General features: G+C 31.3%; 6 non-coding genes across 6 annotated transcripts; all 6 read left to right on the plus strand.

Annotated features, from left to right (window-relative positions):
• The first annotated feature begins 371 nt into the window (after positions 1-371).
• On the plus strand, positions 372-444 carry TRNAF-GAA (transfer RNA phenylalanine (anticodon GAA)). Its single transcript has one exon. It is a non-coding gene; the product is annotated as a tRNA-Phe (tRNA).
• Positions 445-2,312: 1,868 nt separating this feature from the next.
• On the plus strand, positions 2,313-2,385 carry TRNAF-GAA (transfer RNA phenylalanine (anticodon GAA)). Its single transcript has one exon. It is a non-coding gene; the product is annotated as a tRNA-Phe (tRNA).
• A 1,356-nt stretch (positions 2,386-3,741) lies between these two features.
• Positions 3,742-3,815, plus strand: TRNAF-GAA (transfer RNA phenylalanine (anticodon GAA)). The gene has a single exon. It is a non-coding gene; the product is annotated as a tRNA-Phe (tRNA).
• Positions 3,816-5,203: 1,388 nt separating this feature from the next.
• On the plus strand, positions 5,204-5,276 carry TRNAF-GAA (transfer RNA phenylalanine (anticodon GAA)). The gene has a single exon. It is a non-coding gene; the product is annotated as a tRNA-Phe (tRNA).
• Positions 5,277-7,131: 1,855 nt separating this feature from the next.
• Positions 7,132-7,204, plus strand: TRNAF-GAA (transfer RNA phenylalanine (anticodon GAA)). The gene has a single exon. It is a non-coding gene; the product is annotated as a tRNA-Phe (tRNA).
• Positions 7,205-14,872: 7,668 nt separating this feature from the next.
• Positions 14,873-14,945, plus strand: TRNAF-GAA (transfer RNA phenylalanine (anticodon GAA)). The gene has a single exon. It is a non-coding gene; the product is annotated as a tRNA-Phe (tRNA).
• Positions 14,946-15,617: the final 672 nt, after the last annotated feature.

A 15,617-nucleotide genomic window follows, 5' to 3' on the forward strand; every position in this document is an offset into this window, starting at 1 on the left:
TTCAAATGTAAACAACATAATTTCTTAACATAGTTGAGTATTCAGTAGTATCTTCTAAATGATGAGAATGTTTATTTAACAACACGGTGCATAAATACAGCTTAAATATTGTTTTCATGTTGTAAGTCATGCTACTCTCTCTATTATGAAAATTTTAAGTAATTTAACTGCTTCCTGACCACAATTTGTTAAAACTTTTACTTAAATGTACGATTAAGGGTTTGTAATTTATATATTTACAGTATAAAACACATCTTTTCTCTTCATTTCATGCAATCATGATGATAGAAAAATATTGATACTTAACCTTGTGTAACCATGCAAACATAGCTCAGTTGAGGTCTTAGTGACTTATGCCATACTCATACCTTGCCGAAATAGCTCAGTTGGGAGAGCGTTAGACTGAAGCTCTAAAGGTCCCTGGTTCAATTCCGGGTTTCGGCATGTTTGAGTGCATTTTTCTTTTTTCCTTGAGTAGTGATCAGAATTTAATTATTTCAAATTTAAACAACATCATTTCTTAACATAGTTGAGTATTCAGTAGTAACTTCTAAATGATGAGAATGTTTATTTAACAACAAGGTGCATAAATACAGCTTAAATATTGTTTTCATGTTGTCCGTCATGCTACTCTATTATGAAAAATTGAAGTAATCTAACATTGCTTCCTGACCACAATTTGTTAATACTTTTACTTAAATGTATAATTAAGGGTTAAACAGTATAAAACACATATTTTCTTTTCATTTTATGCAATCATGATGACAGAAAAATATTGATACTAAACCTTGTGTAACCATGCAAACATAGCTCAGTTGAGGTCTTAGTGACTTTTGCCATACACAGACTTTGCCGAAATAGCTCAGTTGGGAGAGCATTAGACTGAAGATCTAAAGGTCCCTAGTTTCAGCATGTTTCAGTACCTTTTTTATTCTTTCCTTGAGCAGTTATCAGTTTTTAAGTATTTCAAATGTAAACAACATCGTTTCTTAACATAGTTGAGTATTCAGTAGTAACTTCTAAATGATGAGAATGCTTATTTAACAACACGGTGCATAAATACAGCTTAAAAATTGTTTTCATGTTGTCCATCATGCTACTCTATTATGAAAATTTGAAGTAAACTAACAGCTTCCTGACCACAATTTGTTAAAACTTATACTTAAATGTACGATTAAGGGTTTTTTAATTTATATATTTACAGTATAAAACACATCTTTTCTCTTAATTTCATGCAATCATGATGACAGAAAAATATTGATACTTAACCTTGTGTACCAATGCAAACATAGCTCAGTTGAGGTCTTAGTGACTTTTGCCATACACTGATCTTGCCGAAATAGCTCAGTTGGGAGAGTGTTAGACTGAAGATGTAAAGGTCCCTGGTTTGATCCTGGGTTTCGGCATGTTTGAGTGCATTTTTCTTTTTTCCTTGAGTAGTGATCAGAATTTAATTATTTCAAATTTAAACAACATCATTTCTTAACATAGTTGAGTATTCAGTAGTAACTTCTAAATGATGAGAATGTTTAATTAACAACACGGTGCATAAATACAGCTTAAATATTGTTTTCATGTTGTAAGTCATGCTACTCTAACTATTATGAAAATTTGAAGTAATCTAACAATGCTTCCTGACCACAATTTGTTAAAGCTTTTACTTAAATGTTTGATTAAGGGTTTGTAATGGATATATTTATAGTATAAAACACATATTTTCTTTTCATTTCATGCAATCATGATGACAGAAAAATATTGATACTAAACCTTGTGTAACCATGCAAACATAGCTCAGTTGAGGTCTTAGTGACATTTGCCATACACAGACTTTGCCGAAATAGCTCAGTTGGGAGAGCATTAGACTGAAGATCTAAAGGTCCCGAGTTTCAGCATGTTTCAGTACCTTTTTTCTTCTTTCCTTGAGCAGTTATCAGCTTTTAAGTATTTCAAATGTAAACAACATCGTTTCTTAACATAGTTGAGTATTCAGTAGTAACTTCTAAATGATGAGAATGTTTATTTAACAACACGGTGCATGAATACAGCTTAAAAATTGTTTTCATGTTGTCCATCATGCTACTCTATTAAGAAAATTTGAAGTAAACTAACTGCTTCCTGACCACAATTTGTTAAAACTTTTACTTAAATGTATGATTAAGGGTTTGTAATTTATATATTTACAGTATAAAACATATCTTTTCAATTCATTTCATGCAATCATGATGACAGAAAAATATTGATATTTAACCTTCTGTAACCATGCAAACATAGCTCAGTTGAGGTCTTAGTGACTTTTGCCATACACCGACCTTGCCGAAATAGCTCAGTTGGGAGAGCGTTAGACTGAAGATCTAAAGGTCCCTGGTTCGATCCCAGGTTTCAGCATGTTTGAGTACATTTTTTCTTTTTTCCTTGAGTAGTGATCAGAATTTAATTATTTCAAATTTAATCAACATCATTTCTTAACATAGTTGAGTATTCAGTAGTCACTTCTAAATGATGAGAATGTTTAATTAACAACACTGTGCATAAATACAGCTTAAATATTGTTTTAATGTTGTCCGCCATGCTATTCTATTATGAAAATTTGAAGCAATCTAACAATGTTCTCTGACCACAATTTGTTAAAACTTTTACTTAAATGTATAATTAAGGGTTATACAGTATAAAACACATATTTTCTTTTCATTTCATGCAATCATGATGACAGGAATATATTGATTCTAAACCTTGTGTAACCATGCAAACATAGCTCAGTTGAGGTCTTAGTGACTTTTACCATACACAGACTTTGCCGAAATAGCTCAGTTGGGAGAGCATTAACCTGAAGATCTAAATGTCCTGGGTCTCAGCATGTTTGAGTACGTTTTTCTTTTTTCCTTGAGTAGTTATCAGTATTTAATTATTTCAAATGTAAACAACATCATTTCTTAACATAGTTGAGTATTCAGTAGTATCTTCTAAATGATGAGAATGTTTATTTAACAACACGGTGCATAAATACAGCTTAAAAATTGTTTTCATGTTGTCCGTCATGCTACTCAATTATGAAAATTTGAAGTAATCTAACAATGCTTCCTGACCACAATTTGTTAAAACTTTTACTTAAATGTATAATTAAGGGTTATACAGTATAAAACACATATTTTCTTTTCATTTTATGCAATCATGATGACAGAAAAATATTGATACTAAACCTTGTGTAACCATGCAAACATAGCTCAGTTGAGGTCTTAGTGACTTTTGCCATACACAGACTTTGCCGAAATAGCTCAGTTGGGAGAGCATTAGACTGAAGATCTAAAGGTCCCGAGTTTCAGCATGTTTCAGTACCTTTTTTCTTCTTTCCTTGAGCAGTTATCAGTTTTTAAGTATTTCAAATGTAAACAACATCGTTTCTTAACATAGTTGAGTATTCAGTAGTAACTTCTAAATGATGAGAATGTTTATTTAACAACACGGTGCATAATTACAGCTTAAAAATTGTTTTCATGTTGTCCATCATGCTACTCTATTATGAAAATTTGAAGTAAACTAACTGCTTCCTGACCACAATTTGTTAAAACTTTTACTTAAATGTACGATTAAGGGTTTGTAATTTATATATTTACAGTATAAAACACATCTTTTCTCTTCATTTCATGCAATCATGATGACAGAAAAATATTGATACTTAACCTTGTGTAACCATGCAAACATAGCTCAGTTGAGGTCTTAGTGACTTTTGCCATACACCGAACTTGCCGAAATAGCTCAGTTGGGAGAGCGTTAGACTGAAGATCTAAAGGTCCCTGGTTCGATCCCGGGTTTCGCAATGTTTGAGTGCATTTTTTCTTTTTTCCTTGAGTAGTGATCAGAATTTAATTATTTCAAATTTAATCAACATCATTTCTTAACATAGTTGAGTATTCAGTAGTAACTTCTAAATGATGAGAATGTTTAATTAACAACACGGTGCATAAATACAGCTTAAATATTGTTTTCATGTTGTAAGTCATGCTACTCTAACTATTATGAAAATTTGAAGTAATCTAACAATGCTTCCTGACCACAATTTGTTAAAGCTTTTACTTAAATGTATGATTAAGGGTTTGTAATGGATATATTTATAGTATAAAACACATATTTTCTTTTCAATTCATGCAATCATGATGACAGAAAAATATTGATACTAAACCTTGTGTAAGCATGCAAACATAGCTCAGTTGAGGTCTTACTGACTTTTGCCATACACAGACATTGCCAAAATACCTCAGTTGGGAGAGCATTAGACTGAAGATCTAAAGGTCCCGGGTCTCAGCATGTTTGAGTACCTTTTTTCTTTTTTCCTTGAGTAGTTATCAGTATTTAATTATTTCAAATGTAAACAACATCATTTCTTAACATAGTTGAGTATTTAGTAGTATCTTCTAAATGATGAGAATGTTTATTTAATAACACGGTGCATAAATACAGCTTAAACATTGTTTTCATGTTGTCCGTCATGCTACTCTATTATGAAAATTTGAAGTAAACTAACTGTTTACTGACCACAATTTGTTAAAACTTTTACTTAAATGTACGATTAAGGGTTTGTAATTTATATATTTACAGTATAAAACACATCTTTTCTCTTCATTTCATGCAATCATGATGACAGAAAAATATTGATACTAAACTTTGTGTAACCATGCAAATATAGCTCAGTTGAGGTCTTAGTGACTTTTGCCTTACACAAACTTTGATGAAATTGCTCAGTTGGGAGAGCGTTAGACTGAAGATTTAAAGGTCCCGGGTTTCAGCATGTTTGAGTACATATTTTCTTTTTTCCTTGAGTAGTTATCAGTATTAAATTATTTCAAATGTAAACAACATCATTTCTTAACATAGTTGAGTATTCAGTAGTATCTTCTAAATGATGAGAATGTTTATTTAACAACACGGTGCATAAATACAGCTTAAAAATTGTTTTCATGTTGTCCATCATGCTACTCTATTATGAAAATTTGAAGTAATTTAACTGCTTCCTGACCACAATATGTTAAAACTTTTACTTAAAAGTACGATTAAGGGTTTGTAATTTATATAATTACAGTATAAAACACATCTTTTCTCTTCATTTCATGCAATCATGATGACAGAAATATATTGATACTTAACCTTGTGTAACCATGCAAACATAGCTCAGTTGAGGTCTTAGTGACTTATGCCATACTCCGACCTTGGCGAAATAGCTCAGTTGGTAGAGCGTTAGACTGAAGATCTAAAGGTCCCTGGTTCGATCCCGGGTTTCGGCATGTTTGAGTGCATTTTTCTTTTTTCCTTGAGTAGTGATCAGAATTTAATTATTTAAATTTAAACAACATCATTTCTTAACATAGTTGAGTATTCAGTAGTAACTTCTAAATGATGAGAATGTTTATTTAACAACACGGTGCATAAATACAGCTTAAATATTGTTTTCATGTTGTCCGTCATGCTACTCTATTATGAAAAATTGAAGTAATCTAACAATGCTTCCTGACCACAATTTGTTAATACTTTTACTTAAATGTATAATTAAGGGTTAAACAGTATAAAACACATGTTTTCATTTCATTTTATGCAATCATGATGACAGAAAAATATTGATACTAAACCTTGTGTAACCATGCAAACATAGCTCAGTTGAGGTCTTAGTGACTTTTGCCATACACAGACTTTGTCGAAATAGCTCAGTTGGGAGAGCATTAGACTGAAGATCTAAAGGTCCCGAGTTTCAGCATGTTTCAGTACCTTTTTTATTCTTTCCTTGAGCAGTTATTAGAATTTAATTATTTCAATTTTAATCAACATCATTTCTTAACATAGTTGAGTATTCAGTAGTAACTTCTAAATGATGAGAATGTTTAATTAACAACACGGTGCATAAATACAGCTTAAATATTGTTTTCATGTTGTAAGTCATGCTACTCTAACTATTATGAAAATTTGAAGTAATCTAACAATGCTTCCTAACCACAATTTGTTAAAGCTTTTACTTAAATGTATGATTAAGTGTTTGTAATGGATATATTTATAGTATAAAACACATATTTTCTTTTCAATTCATGCAATCATGATGACAGAAAAATATTGATACTAAACCTTGTGTAAGCATGCAAACATAGCTCAGTTGAGGTCTTACTGACTTTTGCCATACACAGAAATTGACAAAATAGCTCAGTTGGGAGAGCATTAGACTGAAGATCTAAAGGTCCCTGGTCTCAGCATGTTTGAGTAGCTTTTTTCTTTTTTCCTTGAGTAGTTATCAGTATTTAATTATTTCAAATGTAAACAACATCATTTCTTAACATAGTTGAGTATTCAGTAGTATCTTCTAAATGATGAGAATGTTTATTTAATAACACGGTGCATAAATACAGCTTAAACATTGTTTTCATGTTGTCCGTCATGCTAATCTATTATGAAAATTTGAAGTAAACTAACTGTTTACTGACCACAATTTGTTAAAACTTTTACTTAAATGTACGATTAAGGTTTTGTAATTTATATATTTACAGTATAAAACACATCTTTTCTCTTCATTTCATGCAATCATGATGACAGAAAAATATTGATACTAAACTTTGTGTAACCATGCAAATATAGCTCAGTTGAGGTCTTAGTGACTTTTGCCTTACACAGACTTTGACGAAATTGCTCAGTTGGGAGAGTGTTAGACTGAAGATTTAAAAGTCCCGGGTTTCTGCATGTTTGAGTACATTTTTTCTTTTTTCCTTGAGTAGTTATCAGTATTAAATTATTTCAAATGTAAACAACATCATTTCTTAACATAGTTGAGTATTCACTAGTATCTTCTAAATGATGAGAATGTTTATTTAACAACACGGTGCATAAATACAGCTTAAAAATTGTTTTCATGTTGTCCATCATGCTACTCTATTATGAAAATTTGAAGTAATTTAACTGCTTCCTGACCACAATTTGTTAAAACTTTTACTTAAATGTACGATTAAGGGTTTGTAATTTATATATTTACAGTATAAAACACATCTTTTCTCTTCATTTCATGCAATCATGATGACAGAAAAATATTGATACTTAACCTTGTGTAACCATGCAAACATAGCTCAGTTGAGGTCTTAGTGACTTATGCCATACTCCGACCTTGCCGAAATAGCTCAGTTGGGAGAGCGTTAGACTGAAGATCTAAAGGTCCCTGGTTCGATCCCGGGTTTCGGCATGTTTGAGTGCATTTTTCTTTTTTCCTTGAGTAGTGATCAGAATTTAATTATTTCAAATTTAAACAACATCATTTCTTAACATAGTTGAGTATTCAGTAGTAACTTCTAAATGATGAGAATGTTTATTTAACAACACGGTGCATAAATACAGCTTAAATATTGTTTTCATGTTGTCCGTCATGCTACTCTATTATGAAAATTTGAAGTAATCTAACAATGCTTCCTGACCACAATTTGTTGATACTTTTACTTAAATGTATGATTAAGGGTTTGTAATGGATATATTTACAGTATAAAACACAGATTTTCTTTTCATTTCATGCAATCATGATGACAGAAAAATATTGATACTAAACCTTGTGTAAGCATGCAAACATAGCTCAGTTGAGGTCTTACTGACTTTTGCCATACACAGACATTGCCGAAATAGCTCAGTTGGGAGAGCATTAGACTGAAGATCTAAAGGTCCCGGGTCTCAGCATGTTTGAGTACCTTTTTTCTTTTTTCCTTGAGTAGTTATCAGTATTTAAATATTTCAAATGTAAACAACATCATTTCTTAACATAGTTGAGTATTCAGTAGTATCTTCTAAATGATGAGAATGTTTATTTAATAACACGGTGCATAAATACAGCTTAAACCTTGTTTTCATGTTGTTCGTCATGCTACTCTGTTATGAAAATTTGAAGTAAACTAACTGTTTATTGACCACAATTTGTTAAAACTTTTACTTAAATGTACGTTTTAGGGTTTGTAATTTATATATTTACAGTATAAAACACATCTAAAGGTCCCTGGTTCGATCCCGGGTTTCGGCATGTTTGAGTGCATTTTTCTTTTTTCCTTGAGATCAGAATTTAATTATTTCAAATTTAAACAACATCATTTCTTAACATAGTTGAGTATTCAGTAGTAACTTCTAAATGATGAGAATGTTTATTTAACAGCACGGTGCATAAATACAGCTTAAATATTGTTTTCATGTTGTCCGTCATGCTACTCTATTATGAAAAATTGAAGTAATCTAACAATGCTTCCTGACCACAATTTGTAAATACTTTTACTTAAATGTATAATTAAGGGTTAAACAGTATAAAACACATATTTTCTTTTCATTTTATGCAATCATGATGACAGAAAAATATTGATACTAAACCTTGTGTAACCATGCAAACATAGCTCAGTTGAGGTCTTAGTGACTTTTGCCATACACAGACTTTGCCGAAATAGCTCAGTTGGGAGAGCATTAGACTGAAGATCTAAAGGTCCCGGGTTTCGGCATGTTTGAGTGCATTTTTTCTTTTTTCCTTGAGTAGTGATCGGAATTTAATTATTTCAAATGTAATCAACATCATTTCTTAACATAGTTGAGTATTCAGTAGTAACTTCTAAATGATGAGAATGTTTAATTAACAACACAGTGCATAAATACAGCTTAAATATTGTTTTCATGTTGTAAGTCATGCTACTCCAACTATTATGAAAATTTGAAGTAATCTAACAATGCTTCCTGTCCACAATTTGTTAATACTTTTACTTAAATGTATGATTAAGGGTTTGTAATGGATATATTTACAGTATAAAACACAGATTTTCTTTTCATTTCATGCAATCATGATGACAGAAAAATATTGATACTAAACCTTGTGTAAGCATGCAAACATAGCTCAGTTGAGGTCTTACTGACTTTTGCCATACACAGACATTGCCGAAATAGCTCAGTTGGGAGAGCATTAGACTGAAGATCTAAAGGTCCCGGGTCTCAGCATGTTTGAGTACCTTTTTTCTTTTTTCCTTGAGTAGTTATCAGTATTTAATTATTTCAAATGTAAACAACATCATTTCTTAACATAGTTGAGTATTCAGTAGTATCTTCTAAATGATGAGAATGTTTATTTAATAACACGGTGCATAAATACAGCTTAAACCTTCTTTTCATGTTGTCCGTCATGCTACTCTTTTATGAAAATTTGAAGTAAACTAACTGTTTACTGACCACAATTTGTTAAAACATTTACTTAAATGTACGTTTTAGTGTTTGTAATTTATATATTTACAGTATAAAACACATCTAAAGGTCCCTGGTTCGATCCCGGGTTTCGGCATGTTTGAGTGCATTTTTCTTTTTCCTTGAGATCAGAATTTAATTATTTCAAATTTAAACAACATCATTTCTTAACATAGTTGAGTATTCAGTAGTAACTTCTAAATGATGAGAATGTTTATTTAACAGCACGGTGCATAAATACAGCTTAAATATTGTTTTCATGTTGTCCGTCATGCTACTCTATTATGAAAAATTGAAGTAATCTAACAATGCTTCCTGACCACAATTTGTTAATACTTTTACTTAAATGTATAATTAAGGGTTAAACAGTATAAAACACATATTTTCTTTTCATTTTATGCAATCATGATGACAGAAAAATATTGATACTAAACCTTGTGTAACCATGCAAAAATAGCTCAGTTGAGGTCTTAGTGACTTTTGCCATACACAGACTTTGCCGAAATAGCTCAGTTGGGAGAGCATTAGACTGAAGATCTAAAGGTCCCTAGTTTCAGCATGTTTCAGTACCTTTTTTATTCTTTCCTTGAGCAGTTATCAGTTTTTAAGTATTTCAAATGTAAGCAACATCGTTTCTTAACATAGTTGAGTATTCAGTAGTAACTTCTAAATGATGAGAATGTTTATTTAACAACACGGTGCATGAATACAGCTTAAAAATTGTTGTCATGTTGTCCATCATGCTACTCTATTAAGAAAATTTGAAGTAAACTAACTGCTTCCTGACCACAATTTGTTAAAACTTTTACTTAAATGTATGATTAAGGGTTTGTAATTTATATATTTACAGTATAAAACATATCTTTTCAATTCATTTCATGCAATCATGATGACAGCAAAATATTGATATTTAACCTTGTGTAACCATGCAAACATAGCTCAGTTGAGGTCTTAGTGACTTTTGCCATACACCGACCTTGCTGAAATAGCTCAGTTGGGAGAGCGTTAGACTGAAGATCTAAAGGTCCCTGGTTCGATCCCGGGTTTCGTCATGTTTGAGTGCATTTTTTCTTTTTTCCTTGAGTAGTGATCAGAATTTAATTATTTCAAATTTAATCAACATCATTTCTTAACATAGTTGAGTATTCAGTAGTAACTTCTAAATGATGAGAATGATTAAATAACAACATGGTGCATAAATACAGCTTAAATATTGTTTTCATGTTGTAAGTCATGCTACTCTAACTATTATGAAAATTTGAAGTCATCTAACAATGCTTCCTGACCACAATTTGTTAAAGCTTTTACTTAAATATTTGATTAAGGGTTTTTAATGGATATATTTATAGTATAAAACACATATTTTCTTTTTATTTCATGCAATCATGATGGCAGAAAAATATTGATACTAAACCTTGTGTAACCATGCAAACATAGCTCAGTTGAGGTCTTAGTGACTTTCGCCATACACAGACTTTGCCGAAACAGCTAAGTTGGGAGAGCATTAGACTGAAGATCTAAAGGTCCCGAGTTTCAACATGGTTCAGTACCTTTTTTCTTCTTTCCTTGAGCAGTTATCCGTTTTTAAGTATTTCAAATGTAAACAACATCGTTTCTTAACATAGTTGAGTATTCAGTAGTAATTTCTAAATGATGAGAATGTTTAGTTAACAACACGGTGCATAAATACAGCTTAAAAATTGTTTCATGTTGTCCATCATGCTACTCTATTATGAAAATTTGAAGTAAACTAACTGCTTCCTGACCACAATTTGTTAAAACTTTTACTTAAATGTACGATTAAGGGTTTGTAATTTATATATTTACAGTATAAAACACATCTTTTCTCTTCATTTCATGCAATCATGATGACAGAAAAATATTGATACTTAACCTTGTGTAACCATGCAAACATAGCTCAGTTGAGGTCTTAGTGACTTTTGCCATACACCGACCTTGCCGAAATAGCTCAGTTGGGAGAGCGTTAGACTGAAGATCTAAAGGTCCCGGGTTTCGGCATGTTTGAGTGCATTTTTTCTTTTTTCCTTGAGTAGTGATCAGAATTTAATTATTTCAAATTTAATCAACATCATTTCTTAACATAGTTGAGTATTCAGTAGTAACTTCTAAATGATGAGAATGTTTAATTAACAACACAGTGCATAAATACAGCTTAAATATTGTTTTCATGTTGTAAGTCATGCTACTCCAACTATTATGAAAATTTGAAGTAATCTAACAATGCTTCCTGACCACAATTTGTTAATACTTTTACTTAAATGTATGATAAAGGGTTTGTAATGGATATATTTACAGTATAAAACACATATTTTCTTTTTATTTCATGCAATCATGATGGCAGAAAAATATTGATACTAAACCTTGTGTAACCATGCAAACATAGCTCAGTTGAGGTCTTAGTGACTTTCGCCATACACAGACTTTGCAGAAACAGCTAAGTTGGGAGAGCATTAGACTGAAGATCTAAAGGTCCCGAGTTTCAACATGGTTCAGTACCTTTTTTCTTCTTTCCTTGAGCAGTTATCCGTTTTTAAGTATTTCAAATGTAAACAACATCATTTCTTAACATAGTTGAGTATTCAGTAGTAACTTCTAAATGATGAGAATGTTTAGTTAACAACACGGTGCATAAATACAGCTTAAAAATTGTTTCATGTTGTCCATCATGCTACTCTATTATGAAAATTTGAAGTAAACTAACTGCTTCCTGACCACAATTTGTTAAAACTTTTACTTAAATGTACGATTAAGGGTTTGTAATTTATATATTTACAGTATAAAACACATATTTTCTCTTCATATCATGCAATCATGATGACAGAAAAATATTGATACTTAACCTTGTGTAACCATGCAAACATAGCTCAGTTGAGGTCTTAGTGACTTTTGCCATACACCGACCTTGCCGAAATAGCTCAGTTGGGAGAGCGTTAGACTGAAGATCTAAAGGTCCCGGGTTTCGGCATGTTTGAGTGCATTTTTTCTTTTTTCCTTGAGTAGTGATCAGAATTTAATTATTTCAAATTTAATAAACATCATTTCTTAACATAGTTGAGTATTCAGTAGTAACTTCTAAATGATGAGAATGTTTAATTAACAACACAGTGCATAAATACAGCTTAAATATTGTTTTCATGTTGTAAGTCTTGCTACTCCAACTATTATGAAAATTTGAAGTAATCTAACAATGCTTCCTGACCACAATTTGTTAATACATTTACTTAAATGTATGATTAAGGGTTTGTAATGGATATATTTACAGTATAAAACACATATTTTCTTTTTATTTCATGCAATCATGATGGCAGAAAAATATTGATACTAAACCTTGTGTAACCATGCAAACATAGCTCAGTTGAGGTCTTAGTGACTTTCGCCATACACAGACTTTGCCGAAACAGCTAAGTTGGGAGAGCATTAGACTGAAGATCTAAAGGTCCCGAGTTTCAACATGGTTCAGTACCTTTTTTCTTCTTTCCTTGAGCAGTTATCCGTTTTTAAGTATTTCAAATGTAAACAACATTGTTTCTTAACATAGTTGAGTATTCAGTAGTAACTTCTAAATGATGAGAATGTTTAGTTAACAACACGGTGCATAAATACAGCTTAAAAATTGTTTCATGTTGTCCATCATGCTACTCTATTATGAAAATTTGAAGTAAACTAACTGCTTCCTGACCACAATTTGTTAAAACTTTTACTTAAATGTACGATTAAGGGTTTGTAATTTATATATTTACAGTATAAAACACATATTTTCTCTTCATATCATGCAATCATGATGACAGAAAAATATTGATACTTAACCTTGTGTAACCATGCAAACATAGCTCAGTTGAGGTCTTAGTGACTTTTGCCATACACCGACCTTGCCGAAATAGCTCAGTTGGGAGAGCGTTAGACTGAAGATCTAAAGGTCCCGGGTTTCGGCATGTTTGAGTGCATTTTTTCTTTTTTCCTTGAGTAGTGATCAGAATTTAATTATTTCAAATTTAATAAACATCATTTCTTAACATAGTTGAGTATTCAGTAGTAACTTCTAAATGATGAGAATGTTTAATTAACAACACAGTGCATAAATACAGCTTAAATATTGTTTTCATGTTGTAAGTCATGCTACTCCAACTATTATGAAAATTTGAAGTAATCTAACAATGCTTCCTGACCACAATTTGTTAATACTTTTACTTAAATGTATGATTAATGGTTTGTAATGGATATATTTACAGTATAAAACACAGATTTTCTTTTCATTTCATGCAATCATGATGACAGAAAAATATTGATACTAAACCTTGTGTAAGCATGCAAACATAGCTCAGTTGAGGTCTTACTGACTTTTGCCATACACAGACATCGCCGAAATAGCTCAGTTGGGAGAGCATTAGACTGAAGATCTAAAGGTCCCGGGTCTCAGCATGTTTGAGTACCTTTTTTCTTTTTTCCTTGAGTAGTTATCAGTATTTAATTATTTCAAATGTAAACAACATCATTTCTTAACATAGTTGAGTATTCAGTAGTATCTTCTAAATGATGAGAATGTTTATTTAATAACATGGTGCATAAATACAGCTTAAACCTTGTTTTCATGTTGTCCGTCATGCTACTCTGTTATGAAAATTTGAAGTAAACTAACTGTTTACTGACCACAATTTGTTAAAACTTTTACTTAAATGTACGTTTTAGGGTTTGTAATTTATATATTTACAGTATAAAACACATCTAAAGGTCCCTGGTTCGATCCCGGGTTTCGCATGTTTGAGTGCATTTTTCTTTTTTCCTTGAGATCAGAATTTAATTATTTCAAATTTAAACAACATCATTTCTTAACATAGTTGAGTATTCAGTAGTAACTTCTAAATGATGAGAATGTTTATTTAACAGCACGGTGCATAAATACAGCTTAAATATTGTTTTCATGTTGTCCATCATGCTACTCTATTATGAAAAATTGAAGTAATCTAACAATGCTTCCTGACCACAATTTGTTAATACTTTTACTTAAATGTATAATTAAGGGTTAAACAGTATAAAACACATATTTTCTTTTCATTTTATGCAATCATGATGACAGAAAAATATTGATACTAAACCTTGTGTAACCATGCAAACATAGCTCAGTTGAGGTCTTAGTGACTTTTGCCATACACAGACTTTGCCGAAATAGCTCAGTTGGGAGAGCATTAGACTGAAGATCTAAAGGTCCCTAGTTTCAGCATGTTTCAGTACCTTTTTTATTCTTTCCTTGAGCAGTTATCAGTTTTTAAGTATTTCAAATGTAAACAACATCGTTTCTTAACATAGTTGAGTATTCAGTAGTAACTTCTAAATGATGAGAATGTTTATTTAACAACACGGTGCATGAATACAGCTTAAAAATTGTTTTCATGTTGTCCATCATGCTACTCTATTAAGAAAATTTGAAGTAAACTAACTGCTTCCTGACCACAATTTGTTAAAACTTTTACTTAAATGTATGATTAAGGGTTTGTAATTTATATATTTACAGTATAAAACATATCTTTTCAATTCATTTCATGCAATCATGATGACAGAAAAATATTGATATTTAACCTTGTGTAACCATGCAAACATAGCTCAGTTGAGGTCTTAGTGACTTTTGCCATACACCGACCTTGCCGAAATAGCTCAGTTGGGAGAGCGTTGGACTGAAGATCTAAAGGTCCCTGGTTCGATCCCGGGTTTCGGCATGTTTGAGTGCATTTTTTCTTTTTTCCTTGAGTAGTGATCAGAATTTAATTATTTCAAATTTAATCAACATCATTTCTTAACATAGTTGAGTATTCAGTAGTAACTTCTAAATGATGAGAATGATTAAATAACAACATGGTGCATAAATACAGCTTAAATATTGTTTTCATGTTGTAAGTCATGCTACTCTAACTATTATGAAAATTTGAAGTCATCTAACAATGCTTCCTGACCACAATTTGTTAAAGCTTTTACTTAAATATTTGATTAAGGGTTTGTAATGGATATATTTATAGTATAAAACACATATTTTCTTTTTATTTCATGCAATCATGATGGCAGAAAAATATTGATACTAAACCTTGTGTATCCATGCAAACATAGCTCAGTTGAGGTCTTAGTGACTTTCGCCATACACAGACTTTGCCGAAACAGCTAAGTTGGGAGAGCATTAGACTGAAGATCTAAAGGTCCCGAGTTTCAACATGGTTCAGTACCTTTTTTCTTCTTTCCTTGAGCAGTTATCCGTTTTTAAGTATTTCAAATGTAAACAACATCATTTCTTAACATAGTTGAGTATTCAGTAGTAATTTCTAAATGATGAGAATGTTTAGTTAACAACACGGTGCATTAATACAGCTTAAAAATTGTTTCATGTTGTCCATCATGCT

This window comes from Taudactylus pleione, unplaced genomic scaffold, assembly GCF_031769625.1.
Source record: "Taudactylus pleione unplaced genomic scaffold, aTauple2 ptg000593l, whole genome shotgun sequence".
NCBI lineage: Eukaryota > Metazoa > Chordata > Amphibia > Anura > Myobatrachidae > Taudactylus > Taudactylus pleione.